The sequence below is a fragment of the Megascapheus bottae genome, chromosome 6 (genome assembly GCF_031878675.1).
Source record: "Megascapheus bottae isolate mThoBot1 chromosome 6, mThoBot2.hap1, whole genome shotgun sequence".
Classification (NCBI taxonomy): Eukaryota; Metazoa; Chordata; class Mammalia; order Rodentia; family Geomyidae; genus Megascapheus; species Megascapheus bottae.
The window spans coordinates 77251588-77269532 of NC_143514.1; the positions used below are offsets into that span (position 1 = coordinate 77251588).

The 17945-nt window shown below is 51.6% G+C and overlaps 1 non-coding gene across 1 annotated transcript; it reads right to left on the reverse strand.

The window, feature by feature from the left end:
* Positions 1 to 5381: 5381 nt before the first annotated feature.
* LOC150062501 (U5 spliceosomal RNA) lies at positions 5382 to 5497 on the reverse strand. The gene has a single exon (XR_016536112.1). It is a non-coding gene; the product is annotated as a U5 spliceosomal RNA (small nuclear RNA).
* Positions 5498 to 17945: the final 12448 nt, after the last annotated feature.

A 17945-nucleotide genomic window follows, 5' to 3' on the forward strand; every position in this document is an offset into this window, starting at 1 on the left:
GGTGTTGGCATGGCCCCTCCTTCCCAGCTCCAAGCGGATTTTTCTAGGCATGGGGCAGCCATAGGAAATACTAAGCAGGCTCCCCTCTCAGGGGAAGGGGGCTATCCATTCCAGGGGCAAACATGGGGTGAGCCCGACCTGGCAGCCCCTGATGCAGTGGTCCTACATCCCAGGCCTTTCTTAAGCCCTGACTTAGGGAGCCCAATCTGCTCCCTGAGGAGCTGCTGGTCTGGCTCTGGACAGGAAGTGAGGAGCATAAACAGGTACGCCAGGCTCTCCTGTTCCCTGTGGTCTAGTCCTCAGCCCTCCCACTGCAGAGGTGACATGGGTCTCACAAACGCACACCTGTTGAGGCTGGCCCGCCCCTCTCCGGGCCTGGGAATTTCAGGGGCGCAGCAGGGTTGTTTACAGTGTGACATATAAGCTGCCACACACCAGTAACCACCGAGTAGGGCTCCAGCTCTCTGTTGAACTTGGAACTCAGCCTGCAGGCTCCCACGGTTGTGACGATGAACCTGTCTTGAGTGCATAAGAAATAATGAAATGGCTGAGCTTTTTTGTGTATGCGTGTGCAGCTACTGAGGCTTGAACTGTCCCTTTACCCCTCAAGGCTGGTGCTCCACCAGTTAAGCTATGGCTCTCCTCCTAGCCTTTCTGGTGGTTAATTAGAGATAAAAGTTTCACACATTTAACTGCCCTGGTTGGCTTCAAACAGATCCTTAAATCTTAGCTTCCTGAGCAGCTAAGATTGCAGACATGAGCTACCTGTGCCTGAATTTTTTTTTAAAGCACTTTGAACTTGAGCTACATCTCTCTCTCTTTTTTTTTTTTCTTTCCCCAGAGGTCTCAGTCTCTGTCTTGCCTGTGGCAGTCTTGGATTGCAGTCCTACTCGTCATGCTTATCATGAGTAGGGTTATAGGTCCATTCCAACACACCTGTGTTATTTGTTATCGTGTTATCTCCCTTCTTGCTGAGCTGAACTTGAAACTATCCTAGTCTCTCCTCCCTATATAATGGGTTACAGATGTCAGCTACCATGCCTAGTTTGAAAAAATAAAAAGCTGATTTGTGGGACTTGAACTGAGGGCCTTGGGGCTGGTCCTGAGCTTTTTCTCTTCAAGGCTGATACTCTACCACTTGGAGCCACAGCTTCATTTCTGGTTTTCTGGAAGTTAATTGGAGATAAGGGTCTCATGGACTTTCTTGCCATGGTAGGCTTTGAACCAGGATCCTCACATTTCAGTTGGTGAAAGTCTAAGGGCAGACTCCTAGAGCAGCTGGGTGAGCTATCTCTGCATTGCTAATCACCATGAGGAGCTGGAGCAGCAGTAAGGATGTGTAGGATTGCAAAGAGACAGGATGGGGCTGGGAGTTTGGTCTAGTGGTAGAGTGCTTGCCTAGTATGCATCAAGACCCAGGTTTGATTCCGACATACCACATACATAGAAAAAGCCAAAAGTGGTGCTGTGGCTCAAGTGGTAGAGCTCTAGCCTTGAGAAAGCCCAAGAACAGTGCTCAGGCCCTGAGCTCAAGTCTGGGACTGGCAAAGTTGGGGGTGGGGGAGGCAAGTGTTTGCTTGTCAGGAACCACATCTGTAAGGGAAGGTGAGCTCAATTATCCCCAGCTCTGATCTCTAAGGGCAAGGGGTAGCTGGCTCCCATTCACAGCAATGGCAACATTAGAGGTAATGACAGGCCCGGCTGAAGGCTGATGCACACTTGTAATCTTAGCACCAGCGGCAGCAGGTTCACCACTCAGCCAGCCCTTGCTGGGGGCCTTAATCACTTCTCACTGATGACTGACATAGTTTCAGTCAATCCTTATAAGCTTCCTCCTAAGCCAAATGACAATGATTTATTGCCTCATTTTACCATATTGAGACCTACTGAAGTGACTCATTCAAGGTCACAGGGAGGTGGTTAGTGGAGCCTGGGGGTAGGGGGACCCAGCAGAGTCTGCACCCTCCCAGGACAGGCTAATTATTGGCCTTCCTAAAGAGAAGCATTATAAATCTGATCTTAGCTCCTTGCGCTCCCTCAGAAGCCACAACAATCATTTCTCCAAGGAGCCCTGCTACCTTTGAACAAGAATGGTACTTAGAGACAGTGATTTGAGTGCTCATTTATACTAAGTCATTTTAAAAAGCTAACCTGTGTGCTATGTTTCAATATAACTGGTCATTTTGCGATCCTAAGAACTTTATTAATTTGAAAGCTCTTTCTAAGAGCTTACCAAGGTCCTAAGCACAACCACCCCACCCCTGCTTTAGAACCCACCCAAAGAGGGCCCTGGCTAGCATTAAATTGTGATCTCCACAGTGCTGGTCATTTCAGAACACCTGGCCTAGGGAAGGGAACAGGGAATCATTCTCTGCTAGAATGAGTTTGGGACAGACATGAAGAGCTCAACCATGGATAGCTGGCTCTTGGCTCAGGATCTTCAAGCCTGGGGTCAGGGTTTTCTGAACTAGGGGTCAAAAGGCCTGAAAGAATCCCAGGACATAGAACATAAGAGGTGACCACAGGGACAGGCCTGACAGGCCAGTGGAGTGTTGGGAGCCGAGTGCAGGGTCAGGCTGGCCCATGAATCTGCATCACTGAGTAAATGAGCTGTTGTGTGATGCCCTGCCTGACTTTCAGCTATATCGTCGGTATTGTGAATCACTTTCTGCTGAGACTTGATTACCATTGAGTACACATGTGTTATTGCTTTATCCCTCTCTGCTGAGACCTATAGTGAGAGTAAACACTGGACCTCCCCGCCCTGCCCACCTTTGTGCTGATAGGCTCCTGCACCCTATATTAGCTGAATGGACTTCCTGCCTTTATGGGTCTCCCTGACGCATCTTATTGTCCTGTGGCGAGGGAGGGCTGGGTGCGGGCGGTCAGTCGGCCCTCTCCTTTCTCGGCTCATCCTGGTCAAGGCGTGTTCTCCCTATCCCTCCCGCGGGTCGGGAGGGACCGAGGACTAAAAACCCCGACATTCTGGTGCCCAACGTGGGGCTTGAAAAGAGTGCTCATCAAAAGTGAAACTGTCGGCGAGTTGAGCCAAGCAAGGTACGAGGAAAGGGTCTCCCCGAAAAGATGGGGCAATCTCACACCAAGCATGAGGACCCAGCGCTCAAGGTGCTGAGAAATATGCTTAAAAGCCGAGGTTTGGAGATCTCGGATCCCCAGGCTGAGAAGGTCTGGGAGGCCTTAACACACTCCGCTCCCTGGTTAATGACAGCCAATCTTTACTTATGGAATGCTCTCAGGATCCAGTGATCCGTTTTCCACGGGCCTCCAGCAGGCTGCTGTCCCTTCCCCCTAGAGGTGTGGGCATTGGGACTGGCTGTGTGGAAAAAATTGGAAGAAGGTCTCTCAGAGCCTCCAGTAGCAGTAATTTAAAAGGCTACCGAGTATCTTGCCACCTTTATAGAAAGAGTAGAGCGGAGTCTTCAATATCCGACATCAGGAACAAGCTCTGGAATAATAAATTTCAGCTAAGTTGCCTTGTTAGAAAGCTTTGTTTTAAAACTTGGTTCTCACCTGCAAGAATAAGATTGGCAAAACTCTCTTCACATTAAGATTCCCGGAGAAAGCTACACTGTTGTAGCCAAAGAGAAGTTTTGTGAAGTTGTTAATGTTTTAAAATTTCACTCATGATATGTAATCCTGGCAACCCATTGGTAAAATAGGCTAAGCTTTTTAGGGTTCCTAACTAAATACAGAGAATGCCCCTGAGTCAACTTGAAGACGTTACAGAAGATGGATCTTCACCCATCAACCCCCTTAAAATGAAGGGACCAGCGTCATTTTTTGGAAAGTGAGATAGGATAAATTAGAGACATGGCAGACAGTAGGATAAATTAGAGACATGCAAGAGTAGAGACTGCACTCGTGGAGAATGATTACAGGTTCAAGTCTTCTATGCCTGCCTAGAAAATCCTAGCCTCATTGAATCAGGCTCCAGATAAATGAGTTTCCCCTGAGAAGAATCGCAGCCAGGGACGGGTACGAGGGGATGCTGCTCTGACCAACTGAAGACAGGGCCTTCAGCTTGATCTGAAGAAGTTCCCATGACAGGTAAGGCAGAGTCAGCGGTCCACCCAACCTAAGACAGGTGGATTCGCTTCTTTTAAAATAAAGACATTTCTGCGAATGTCCGGGCTTTTAGTCCTTGGTCCCTCCTGACCCGCAGAAGGGATGGAGAGAACAGGCCCCGACCAGGATGAGCCGAGAAAGGAGAGGGCCGACTGACCGCCCGCACCAGCCCTCCCTCGCCACAGGACAATCAGACGCGTCAGGGAGACCCATCAAGGCAGGAACTCGTTTATTGAGGAAGTCCATTCAGCACAAAGGTGGGCAGGGCGGGGAGGTCCAGTGTTTACTCTCACTATAGGTCTCAGCAGAGAGGGATAAAGCAATAACACATGCGTACCCAGTGGTAATCAAGTCTCAGCAGAAAGTGATTCAAAGTTAGGCATGGCGTTCATACAGGACAGATCATTTCTTTGTGTGGTTATCTTACTCAGTGATGCAGATTCACGGGCCAGCCTGACCCTGCACTCGGCTCCCAACAGTGGAGCTTCCAGAGAGGCTTTGGGATGGATTTGCTTTTGTAAAAGGGTAACCTAAGGGCCTGGAGTTTGGCCTAGTGGTTAAAGTGCTTGCCTAGCATGCATGAAGACCCAGGTTTGGTTCCTCAGTACCACATACATTGAAAAAGCTGGAAGTGGTGCTGAGGCTCCAGTGGTGGAGCTCTAGCCTTGAGAAAGCCCAAGGACAGTGCTCAGGCCCTGAGCCCAAGCCCAGGACTGGGCGTGAGAGGGGGAAGCCCAACCGTTCTCTGCATTTGTCACCTTTGCAATCACCTCAGGCTCCAGGAAAAACAAGATTGAGGTAAGCTCGGGTGTGGAAGGCGAACGGCTCCTCCCACAGACCACGCCTGCTCTCAACGTCTGAAAGCAAACAGGAGACACCATTTCCAGAACTCCCCAAGGAGGAAGACTGAGGCCACACCTGGACCTGAAAATGTTCCTTATTGTTGTTTTTCAATTATGCAAACCCTGCTCCCAATGCTGAGCCCCCGGGGGGAGTCTGAAAACCGAGATTTTCTTTCTTCCGCATGCATCAAGCCACAGTCCATGACCATCTCGAATGAGAACTACACTTCCCAGATTCCTTTACGGCCGCGCATGCGCGTGCATGTCGGCAATGCTGAACGACTCAGATTGTAAATGCGAGCGACAACTCTACTAAAACAGCGTTGAAAGCGGCTCCTCGTCGAAACCCGCTCCAGTAAAGTCAACATTCAGCCACTACCCAGGACTAGTAGGGTATGTGACGGCCACTACACACCACACAGAAAACCAGATCTACCTTTACACAGCATCAGTAGCCCTGCAAGCGCAAGGCCTCAAAAAATTGGCTTCAGACTCAGAGTTGTTCCTCTCCACGGAAATCTTTAGTAAAAGGCGAAAGATTTATACGATCTGAAGAGAAACCAGAGTATGCCTCCCTCCCCTCGGCACATGGTTCTCGGATAACGGGTAGCCCTGATTCGCTCATGGTGACTATTTTCACAAAAGAATTAGGCATGTCTGACTTTTCTACCGAAGACACAATTAAACCTTGAATGCCATTTTTGCAAAAAAAAAAAAAAAATCGGATAGAAGGCAAAAGGGAGAATGGAATGGCTTTCAAGTGGGAAATGAGTTGCGCAGTGCACGATGGGTATGCAAACGAGTCTCCTTTCCCCAGGCTCCGGTTTCCGGAATACCGCCCAGGTCGTGCTACTCCCTGCTAGACCGGCCGGCGCCACGAGGGGGCAGCGCGGAGACCACACCACCGCGGGCGCGCGCCGGGCCGGGTCCCGGGAGAAGTGTTGACAACTGGCCACAAGGTAGCTTTAGGCCAAACGGTGTTTGCAGACAGGGTTTTATCTCCCGGGGAGACACCCAGCGGCTTTCGGAGTGAGTGAAGTGCGTCCCAGTGTTTCCAGGCAGGGTCCTAGCCCTTGGCATCACCCGGTGTCTCAGGAAGCAGAAATCTCTGACCTGCTCCAGGGGAGTCTGAGCCTCCTGGTGGGCAGGTGGAAAACCACCGTGGGGCGCCTTTCTGCCTACAGTGCAGACTTGGCAGAGAAAAGCAGGCCTGGGAAGTCAGAACAGGGAAGGTCCCCCCCCCCCCCCACATTCCTCCAGTAAAAGACAGGGCGCCTGGGGAGACAGGAGGTGGGGGACAAACAGGAGATTGCCAGGAGGGAGCAGACACTGACCCACTGGTGTCTCACCAGGAGTCAGAGGGAAAGGGTCCTTGTCTCTTCAGCTCCTTGAACCTGTGTGTGTGTTGGGGAGGAGGACAAACCATTGAGCAAATCTTGGACAAGTACCTCCAAAATGAGCTGAAGCCCAGAGGAGTCCATTTCCCACCCTGACACACAGCAGTTGAACCTCTTGCCTTGGTCCTGACCTCAAGACCACCCAAGAGGCTTCACTCAAGGGGTAGAAGCCCATCTCACTCCAACATCTGCAGCCGCAGGCTCTCGTCCCTTCCCCATGGAGGGCTCATCTGCCATGTGAGGGCCCCCCTTCCTGCAACCCCCTCAGCAGCAGCATTTGCCTCCCCTTCTCCTTTGCGTTCCATTTCTGCTCTGGAGCTTAACCTCCATGAGTGGTGGTGTTAAAAGGTGGAGAAGAGGGGCAGGGCGGCATATACCTGTAATCCCTGATACTCAAGGACAGAGGATGTCTAGTTCCCAGTCAGCTCTGGCAAAGTTAGGAGGTCCTATCTCAAAAATACAGTACAGAGCACCAGGCATAAAGGAAGGGAAGAAGAAAAGAAGGAAGGGAGGGAGGGAGGGAGGGAAAGCTAAGCAAGAGCACAAGGCACGCACACACACACACACACACGCACACACACACACAGAAAAATACAAAGAAAAAATAGAAAACATACAAAGAACTGAGGGAAGAGGTGACATTGTTCCAAAAAAAATGGGCCAGGAGTTTGGCCTAGTGGTAGAGTGTTTGCCTAGCATGCACAAAAACCTGGGTTTGATTCCTTGGTACCACATACATAGAAAAGCCAGGAGTGGTGCTGTGGCTCAAGTGGCAGAGTGCTAGACTTGAGGAAAAAGACCAGGGATAGTGCTCAGGCCCTCAGTTCAAGCCCCAGGACTAGCAAAAATAAAATAATAATAATGATAATGTACTTGCTGAGCATGGTGGCTCATGCCTGTAATCCTAGCTACTCAGGAGACTGAGATCTGAGGATCTCGGTTCAAAGCCAGCCCGGTCACTAAAAGTCGAAGAGACTCTTATTTCTGATTAACCACTTGAAAACCAGAAGTGGTGCTGTGGCTCAAGGGTAGGGTGATAGCTTTGAGCTGAAGAGCTCAGGGACAATGTCCAGGCCCAGAGTTCAAGCTCCATGACTGACAAAATAAAATCTCAGTCTAGGCATTTTGCGATAGTAGAGGTAAGCTAGACCCCTTGCCTGACAAGTTGGCCACAGAAGGCATTAGCGAGGCCTCACCTGGAGGTTAGTCCAGCTGACATTACAGGCACGAATCGTCATGCCTGCTAAGAAATTTCCTTCTATCATCACTTGGACTTGAACTCCGGGCCTGGGAATCGAGCTCTTCAGCTCAAGGCTACCACCCAACCCCTTGAGCCACAGCACTATTTCCGGCTTTTAAGTAGTTAATTGGAGATAAGAGTCTCAGAGTCTCTTGGACTTTAGTGCCCGGACTGGTTTTGAATCGAGATCCTCAGATCTCAGCCTCCTGAGTAGCTAGGATTACAGGTGTGAGCCACCGCGCCTGGCTTGAAGACATTATTTTTTTAACATTGTGTTTTGTTAGTTGTGCAGCTTGGGTGCTGTCCTTGAGTCATTGTGCTCAGGCCAGCATTCTACTGGTTGAACTGCAGCTCTACCTTGAGACTGGTTTTGGTCCGAGGCCTCTCAGCTGTGGCAATGAGGGTAGACAGTGTGTTTCAAGAGGTTTGTCACTTAGCCATCCCTGGCTGCCTCTTCTTTAACCCTAAGCAGCAAGATCGCAAGCATGGACTTTCATGAAGAGGACAGGGTCAGTACTGCCTGCCTCGTGGTCAGAGCCACTATTGTGTGTGTGTGTGTGTGTGTGTGTGTGTGTGTGTGTGTGTGTGTGTGTGTGTGTGGTGCTGTGCAGGGATGATGTTCAGTACAGAGGAGGTGTGGTGTCTGTGAGCTGTGAGAGGAGCTCTGGGCCGCCATTTTCCTCCTCCAGGCTGAGCTGCTGCCTCTGGGGCTACCTCCTTCCCAGTCCTGCATCACGAGCTTGAGCCAGCCAGGCTGGGAAAGCAGAGGAAGGAGAGGTTCCAGGCATGAATCATCACGACAGTCAGGAAAACTTGAGGCTCACCAGACACAGGGATGACACCAGGCCCCCACACACCGCTCTGGACTTCATCCCCTCTGGCCTCAAACAACCAGAACATCATGCAGAAAGTTGCAAAAAGTGGCCATGCTGGTTAGGAGTTTGGCCTAGTGGTAGAGTGTCTGCCTAGCATGCGCAAAGACCCAGGTTCAATTCCTCAGTATCACATACATAGAAAAAGCTGGAAGTGGTGCTGTGGCTCAAGTAGTAGAGTTCTAGCCTTGAGAAAGCCCAAGAACAGTATTTAGACTCTGAGTGCAAGCTCCAGGACTGGCAAAAAAAGGTGGGGGGAGGTGGCAGGGCGCAGTGGCTCACGCCTGTAATCCTAGCTACTCTGGAGGCTGAGATCTGAGGATCAAGGTTCAAAGCTAGCCCAAGCACAAAAGGACCTGAGACTCTTATCTCCAGTTAACCTCTAGAAAATGGGAAGTGGGGCTTGGCTCAAGGGTAGGATGGTAGCCTTGAGCCAAGAGCTCAGGGGCAGTGCCCAGGCCCAGGGGTAGGGTGGTAGCCTTGAGCTGAAGAGCTCAGGGGCAGTTTCTAGGCTGAGTTCAAGCCCCATGACCCCCCCCCACAAAAAAAGATTTGCCAGCCTTCTTCCTAGCCTGGCTCTTGGGAGACAAATGTCTTCTGTTCCATGCCTCCACCCATCCACCCCTCTACCCATCCACACATCCCGCTGTACATCTGTTAATCCATCCATCCATCCATCCATCCATCCATCCATCCATCCATCCATGTATCCAGCTATACATCTGTTAATCCATTAATCTATCCCTCCATCCACCCATCCATCCATCCCTTTACCCATCCAAGCATCCAGCTGTATATCTGTTAACTCATGCAACCATTTATCCCTCTACCCATCTAAGCATCCAGCTATGTGTATGTTAACTCATCCATCCATCCATCCATCCATCCATCCATCCATCCACCATCCATCCATAATCTACCAGCTGTACATCTCTTCATCCATCCATCCTTCTACTCCCTACATCCATTTTATACCTATTAGTTCATCCATCCATCTATCCACGCACCCATTCATCTATTCATCCATATATCTGTGCCTCCATCCATCCACCCACCCATCCATCCATCCATTCATCCACCACCATCCATCCATCCATCCATCCACCATCCATCCATCCATCACCCCCTACACCAATACATCCCTCCTCCATCTGGTAAGCTACCCATACACTCATCCATCTACCCTGCATGCTTCCATCCGCCCACCCACCCACGCCACCACACATATCTACACACGTACCTCCATGCATGTGCACACACCTGTACCTGTGCCCCATTCATCCGCCCCATTGTTTTTGTGAACTCTAGCCCCTGTTTTGAGCCTTCCACCTGAAACTTCCTGGGGTTCCGGCAGGAGGGACTCACATTCCTGTTCATGATCTTCAGAAGCCCCAGAGAAGCCCTGGTGGCTCCCTGCCCAGCCCCACAGGACCTGCCTTGCCTGGCAAATGCAGGGTCGCCTGCAGGATGCCGCTGCAACTCCTCCAGCAGGTGGCGCCACAGGCTTGTGGCTAGCTTTAGAAAATTGCTGTGACCCAACCCCAGCAGTAATGGAGGCAGGGAGACTCTTAGTGAGAGATCTTGGTCCTTGGATGAGTGAACCTGGGCTGTCCCCTTCTGATGTGGAATCAGCTGCACACAAGTTCAGATCCACTACTTCCTGTCCTCTGATTCTTGTCGTGTGTGTGTGTGTGTGTGTGTGTGTGTGTGTGTGTGTGTGTGTGTGTGTTTATCCCAGTCCTGGAGCTTGAACTCAGGACCTAGGTACCGTCCCCCACCCTCAGCTGGCACTGGACTACACTGTACTACTTGAGCCGCAGCACCACTTCTGGCTTTTTTTTGATGCTTAATTGGTGATAAGAGCCTCACAGACTGGCTTCAAACTGCAAATCCTCAGCTTTCAGCCTCCTGAATATCCAGGATTAGAGACATGAGCCCCAGGGCCCAGCTTCTTGGGTTTTTTTTTGTTTGTTTGGTTTTGCCAGTCTTGGGGCGGGGTGCTGTCCTCAGGGCCTCTGTACTGAAGGCTAGAGTTCTACCACTTGAGCCACAGTACCACTTCCAGCCTTTTCTGAGTAGATTCTTAGAGATGAGAGTCTCACAGACTTTCCTGTTAGTGCTGGCTTTGAATTGCATCCTCAGATCTAAGGTTGGTGAATCGCTAGAATTATAGGCATGAGCCACTGGGTGCCCAGCTGTGTGTGTGTGTGTGTGTGTGTGTGTGTAGACAAAACAAAACACCAACCTGAGAGCTGAGGATCTGGATTCCAGGTTAGCCATGGCAAGAAAAATCTGAGACTCTTATCTCCAAACCATATTTCAAATGACAGAGCACCAGTCTTGAGCAGGGGAAAAAAGTAGTACCAACACACACACAGACACAGACACAGACAGACGACAGCCACACACACACACACACACACACACACACACACACACACACACACACAACACCCCTACATGGGAAGGTTTTTAAAATGTAGGTCTCTTGGAAAGATCAGACAGAGCCCACTGGAAAACAGGTACCCAGGGCACCTGGCCCAGGGGCAGCAGACTATTACGGAATAGGGGCCAGGTGCTTCTCACCCCTGGGAAGGCCCCAAGCAGTGAACAGACGTCAGTGGTGTCAGGAGGGAAGGAGCTGGGGCCAGACGGCATGGACAGCCAGACAACAGGGAGAAGGTGGCCTGGGGCTGGCCGGCATAGTTTGAGGGTCTGGGGATTGACATTGGAATCTGTCCATCACCAACACCCCACAGCATGGACCCTGCTTTTCCGCATTCCGTGGCAGAGCAGCGAAGACCGTCTGTCACATGATGCCAGCGGCCCTGGGCTTCCTCTCCACCTCCTGCTTTTCTGGCAGGTGTTACTGGGAGTGGGGGGCCGGCGTCCAAGTGATGGAGTCAGCTGACTCTTGAGAAAAGCGCCCCACAGCTGTAGGCTGCCTTCTTCACCCCACGATCTTTTTCATTTACTTAATTTTGTGCCAGTACTGAGGCTTGAATTCAGAGCCTGGGTCCTGTTTCAGGGCCTGAGCACTGTCCTTGGGCTTTCTCATTGCTGGTGCTCTACTACTTGAGCCACAGCTCCCCTTTTGCTATTTTGATGGTTCACTGGAGATAAGAGTGGGGCAGGGAATTTGGCCTACTGGTAGAGTGCTTGCCTAGCTTGCAGGAAGGTCCGGGTTCAAGTCCTTAGTACCACATATGTAGAAAAAGCTGGAAGTAGGGCTGGGAGCTTGGCCTAGTGGTTGAGTGCTTGCCTAGCGTGCACGAAGACCCAGGTTCCATTCCTTGGTACCACATACCTAGAAAAAAGCCAGAAGTGGTGCTGAGGCTCAGGTGGTAGAGCTCTAGCCTTGAGAAAGTACAAGGACAGTGCTCAGGCCCTGAGCTCAAGCCCAGGACTGGCTAAAAAAAAAGTCTCATGGTCTTTTCTACCAGGGCTGACTTTGAACTGTGATCCTTGGATCTTAGCCTCTTGAGTAGCTAGGATTATAGGCATGAGCCATGAGCTTCAGGCTAGCTTCTTCCTTTTGTGTCCATGTCCCCAAAGAGCATGGGTCTCGACAGTAGCATTCTTGACCCCTAATGGTATCCTGCCACAGGTGGCTCAGCCACTAGGCTTTTTAGGACATGTGCCCAGACTTGGATATCATCCAGAGGAAGGTGAGGGGCAGCAGCATCCCCAGGCCTGGCTAAGGCCTGGCTGCTGCCCTTGCCAACTCAGTGTACAGCTCTTTGGTGGAGCCTTCCACCAAAACCCATACAAGGCCCCAGGCCTGGGCTCACCAACTCGGGTCACGAGGAAGCAGGGGTTCCTCATCTCCAAGGAAGGAGCAGGGACACGGAGGCCACACAGAGCTATTTTGAGAAGGTGTCGAAGGCCGGAATACTAAAATTAGAGTCTTGGTTCCTAAAAAGACCTTGAAGCCGCGGAGGCCTGGGCAAGGGGAGAGGGCTCTTCAGCGCGGAATGTGACCCCAGGAAGCGCCCGGCGCTCCTGGCCAGTGAGCTCAGCCTGGACTGCCCGATGGACGGCCGCTGGTCATGGGTCCCTGTGCCCAGCTCCGCCTGCAGGTCCTGGGCTGCGTCCATGCAAACAGCAGCCATGGCAGAGCCGCCCCCCCAATCCCATCTGACTTTATCTTTTTTTGACTGTCCTTTGTGGTTGCTGCCTGTTCAGGAAGAGGTGGTCACTCTGGAACCTGTGGCTCCTGGGTCCAGCCAAGTGGATGGGCCCAGTGGGCCTGCGGTCCTCAGCCCAGCCAGGCCTGGGCCTGCATCCCTGGGTCCTTGGGACAGCTCTGTTCATCGCCTCCCAGGACTTGAGGCCTACAGTGCTTCAAACTTGGGGGACAGGGCTGTGAGGCGCTGAGTCCTCATGAGGCGACTTGGAGAGAGGCACAGAACATCTCTCAGCCCACCTGAACTGAGATGACACAAACTCATTGTAGGGCTTCAACTCAGGGCCTGGGCACTGCCCCTACGTTCTTTTTGTTCAAGGCTGGTGCCCTACCACTTTGAACCACAACTCCAATTCCAGTTTCCTGGTGGTTAATTGGAAATAAGAGTCTCACAGTCTTTTCCTGCCTGGCCTTGAATCAACCTCAGTACTCCCATTTCAGCTTCCTGAGTAGCTAGGATTACAGATGTGAGCCTCTGACAGCTGGCCTATGCACTGTTTCTCTACCACTGCGTTCTCAGCTTGGTAGTCAAATATGATAGCCGGCCTTTGCCATTAAGAAAATAGCAAAGCAAAACAAAAAGAAAATTGCTAGTTCTTTCTTTTGTGTCAGTCCTAGGGTTTGAACTCAGGGTCTGGAAACTGTCCCTGAGCTTTTCTACTCGAGGTTAGCACTCTATCACTTGAGCTGAAGCTCTACTTCTGGCTTTTTTTGGTGGCTAACTGGAGAAAGAGTCTTACAGACTCTGTCATGCCTGGACTGGTTTTAAACTGCGATCCTCAGATCTCAGTCTTCTGAGTAGCTGGGATTACAGGCATGAGTACAGGTGCTCCGCTCTCTGTGTCTCTGTCTCTGTCTCTCTCTTTCCTTCTTTCCTTTTCTTTTCTTTTTCTCTTTTTTTTTTGTTTTTGTTTTTTTTGGTTGTGGGGCTTGAACTCTGGGCCTGGGCGCTGTCCCTGAGCTCTTCAGCTCAAGGCTACTGCTCTACCACTTAAGGCACAGCACCACTTCTGGTTTCATGGCAGTTAATTGGACCGAAGTATCTCATAGACTTTCCTGCCTGGTTGGCTTTGAACTGCAGTCCTCAGATCTCATTCTCCTGAGTAGCTAGGGTTATAGGCGTGAATCACCGGCGCCTGGCTTTTCTGTTTCTTGACTTACAGATTTCCTAGAGGGCAGAGACCTTCGTGTTCCCTTTGTGGAAGAGAATACAGAGCTCACAATGGTTGTGGTAGCAGCTTTGACAGGCCTTGTCTGAGCTAAGCCCAGGAATCCTGGAGGGAGGGGCATGTCCCCCAGAAACAGGAGGCCTTGCAGCCTTTCCTAGGGACCTCTGGTCCTCGGTGGGCCTGGCCACTTCTCCTCCACCCTTTCCTGGGACTCCTAGGAGGGAGAAGCCCCAGGCTGGCAGAGCGCCACCTGCCTGGGAGCGGAGGGACAGCAGGGGAGCTGTGTACGTGCAGGCAGTCACCGTAGACGGGCAGTCTTGCTCTGCAGTCAGCTTCGTGCTGGATGGAAGGCTGGGCTCTGAGCACACCCCTCACGCCCCTGGATCATCTGGATGGCACGCGGGCAGAATCCAAGGAATGTGCTGGAGCTGCTGACAGCACTTGAGATGGCAAGTGTGACTTTCCCCTGTGACTTCCTCCAGAGCCATGTGAGGAGAGGCACAGATGCCAGACAGCAGCGTCCTCTCGCCTCCTCCCGCGCCCAAGTCCTTCTCAGCCCCAGCTCTGGTCCTGAGAAGCAGCCTGACCCAGAACAACACAGGGATGGAATTCCAGGGGCATCAGGAATCACCTCCTCTGTCATCTGGTGGAGCCAGGGGGACGAGCACAGAATCACAGCCATGGCGAAATGACAATGCGTCAGGATTGAACTGCACAACTTGCTCATCCTGTCTCAGTCACCAAATTCCTGCTTGACAGATTGGGAAAACCCAGGCCAGGAGGCCTCTGAGTGACAGGCTCAAGAGTCACGCAGCTGGTGGGTGGAAGAGGTGGGATTAGAATGCAAGCCTGAACTTCGCTTCCAACAACTCCCCCTACCAGCAACCAGGAGCCCTGTGGCCCAGATTGTAATTATTATTACTGTTGTTGTTGTTAGTTTTGGTGCCTGTCCTGGGGCTTGAACTCAGAGCTTGAGCTCTGTCCTGAGTGTGAGTTGCATACGTACAGTGTTGTGGGTCGGCCCAGCCCCCGTGCCCCGGCATCTCACCCTGAGCTCGGTGTGGCATGGCTGCCTGTGGTCCACAGAGGAGGAGGGTGGACCCCAGTGGCTTCTCCAGAGGTGGTGTAGTGCAGCAGCTTCTCAGGCAGGTCCCCCAGGGCTCACAGCGTGGGGAGGCGGCAGGCGGCAGTCAGGCTCGGGCCCAGGCTGTCTGGGGCATCGCCCTGGGGTTCTCAGCCTGAGGCAGCCCCAGGCAGCCTCCCACGGCATGCTGATGATCTTGCTGCAGGTAAAGCAGGGCCCACGGATGGTCAGAGCCGAGGCTCCCTGAGTTTCCTTTTTGCCCAAGGCTAGCGTTCTACCACTTGGGCCACAGTGCCACTTTTGCCTTTTTCTTTTGCCAGGCCTAGGCCTTGAACTCTGGGCCTAGGAGCTGTCTCTGTACTCCTTTTGTTCAAGGCTAGCACTCTACCACTTGAGCTACAACACCACTTCTGGCTTTTTCTCTCATGGACTTCCCTGTCTGGGCTTGCTTCATCACTGGATTTTAGCCTCCTGAGTAGCTAGGATTACAGGCATGAGCTATCAGGATCGACTAAATAATAATTATAATAATTATTATTACTATTTTGCTGTTTCCAGGGCTTGCACTTTTCCTTGGTCATGGTTGGTGCTTTCCCACGTGAGTTTGGGATTTAGGTGATTAACTATAGATAAAGCCTTTTGGATTTTCCTGCCCAGGTAATCTCATCTTCCCTCTGCCAGTCATGTTGTAGGAATATGGTGAGGAAGAGGCACCAGGCCTGGGTCAGAGCTGGTGCCTGCGAGATGGCCACTGTGGATACGTGTTTCTTTCTAGAATAAGTATGCCTGAGGGGAACCAGGATCAGGACAGACTGAAGACGACTGGAGCAGGAGTTGGCCTGGCTCATGGGGCTCCTGCCTCAGCCAAGCCTGGCTGTCTGGCCTTTCAGAGGCATCTGGTAGCAGAAGGAAAGACCATCTCTGCTCCCTATTCATCCCAAGGCTCCAGCTAAGGCCTTGAATCAGCTTTTTGTTTTGTTTTGGTTTAGTTTAGATCCTGGGGCTTAAACTCAGGGCATTGTCCCTGTGCTTCCCGCTTAGGCTAGCTTTGAACCATGCTCCTCAGATCTCAGCCTCTTGAGTAGCTCAGTGGACAAATACTTCTTCCCACCCTGCCAGGGCGAGGGTGGCTCTGTGGGTCACATCAAGGTGGCCAGGCTGGGCTGTAAACAGACAGCAGGAAGCGCAGAGTGGGTAGACAGGAGAGAGGATGGGCACAGCAGGCGCCGGCAGGCCCATGGTGACAGCTCAGGCTTATCAAGGCCTGGAGGCCCCAGCTCAGAGCTCAGGCTGTGGGGCTTTATCAGCTGTGGAGTGACAGAGGTCAATTCTGTGGCCACTGCAGGTGCTGACAGTCTGAAGCTGGGGGAGGCAGAGTCTCCTCATGGCCTCCCAGCTCCCGGCCCCCAGGGAGGGTAGCCAGGCAGGACATCAGAGAGGAGGAGCTGAGCCCCAGGACTGCCTTTTCCTTTTCCTTCTCATCAAAGATGGTTTTCATTTTTAGTGCTGGTACTGGGGTTTGAATTCAGGGCCTCTTGTTTAACATTCCTGCTCAAGGCTAGTGCTCGGCCACTTGAGTTACACCTTCCCTTCTTGATTTGGCTGGTTAATTGGAGATAAGAGACTCCACAGATTTGTCTGCCTGGGGCTGGCTTGGAACTAAGCCCCTCTAAACACCAGCCACCTCAGTAGCTAAGATTATAGGCAGGAGCCACTGGCTCTCAGCCCACCCAACATTTAAAAAAAATGTGTTTACAAGTGGGTACCAGTGCAGGGGCTCGCGCTGTTCAGGAGGCTGAGAGCTGAAGATCAAGGTTTGAAGCCTATTGTATGCAGACTCTCAGGTGGGACTTGAACACACAGCACCGAAGTCACTAGCATTCAGTGAATCAAGCTGGGAATCGTTTTTAATAGCTGTGCAGTGACTGCTCTCCACCTTCAGGCTGATAGAGAGCAGTCTCAAGCTTCAGCAGGAAGGAACCTTTAGAGGTAAACACCACATGCCTGTGGCCGTCACCATAGGACACACGTAAGCTGGCCTACGTCAAAAACCATAAGGATGAAACCACCCTGGGGTGGTAGAGCAGGTTAAGCATTTTCACAAAACCAGTTTGGTGACGAAGCTTGCCAGGTTATTACACAGCCCAACTTCCCTTTTATAGATAGTCAAATCTTTGATAATAGAGGAGGATCTGGGGGAGGAGCCATTACAGGAACCAGAGCCGGATTAAGACCAATCAAGATGACCATCTCCCCAAAGCATCGAGATTTTTTTTTTTTTTGCCAGTCCTAGGCTTGAGCTCAGGGCCTGAGCGCTGTCCTTGGACTTTCTCAAGGCTAGAGCTCTACCACGTGAGCCTCAGCACCACTTCCGGCTTTTTTCTATGTATGTGGTTCTGAGGAATCGAACCCGGGTCTTCGTGCATGCTAGGCAAGCACTTTAACCACTAGGCCAAACTCCCGGCCAAGCATTGAGATTTTGTGGCCGGGACTGGTGAGGTCTTGGGCAAGAAGCTGGAGGAAAGGGGCTTTGACAAGGCCTGTGTGGTCCTTGGCCAGTTTCTGGGAATGGCTGAAGGACACATGGGATACCAATGCGAAGCAGTCCTGGGACTGTTTTGGGTGACTTCGAGAGTGGTGTGACGCCTTCTTGTGATGCTCTCTGGAGGCCCCTCGGTCCCCAGCCCCTGTGTTGAGCCTCCAGTGTTCGCAGCTGAGTGGGGGCTCTTCCCTATGAAAGAAAAGAGGGTGCTGTTGTCACCCTCACCTCCAATGTACGCCAGCGACTCTGGGGACTCCTCATCATTTCACCTTTTCTGGATTTCTCACTCTTGCATACATCACCCTTCCTCCTTCTTCCTCTGCCACCTCCACACCTTTGCAAGTGGATTCCTGGCCTCTTCCCTCTCCTCCCTCTCCTCTGGTCTGTTGAATGCCATTTGGCTCCTCTTTTGGCAGAGGTCACTGTCCTGTAAAGTTTTTTAGATCAATAAAGTCAGTGGACTTAAAAAAAAAAAAAGGATCTGTAAAAGCTGCCAAGCAGTGGCCACACAGACAAAACCTAAGGTA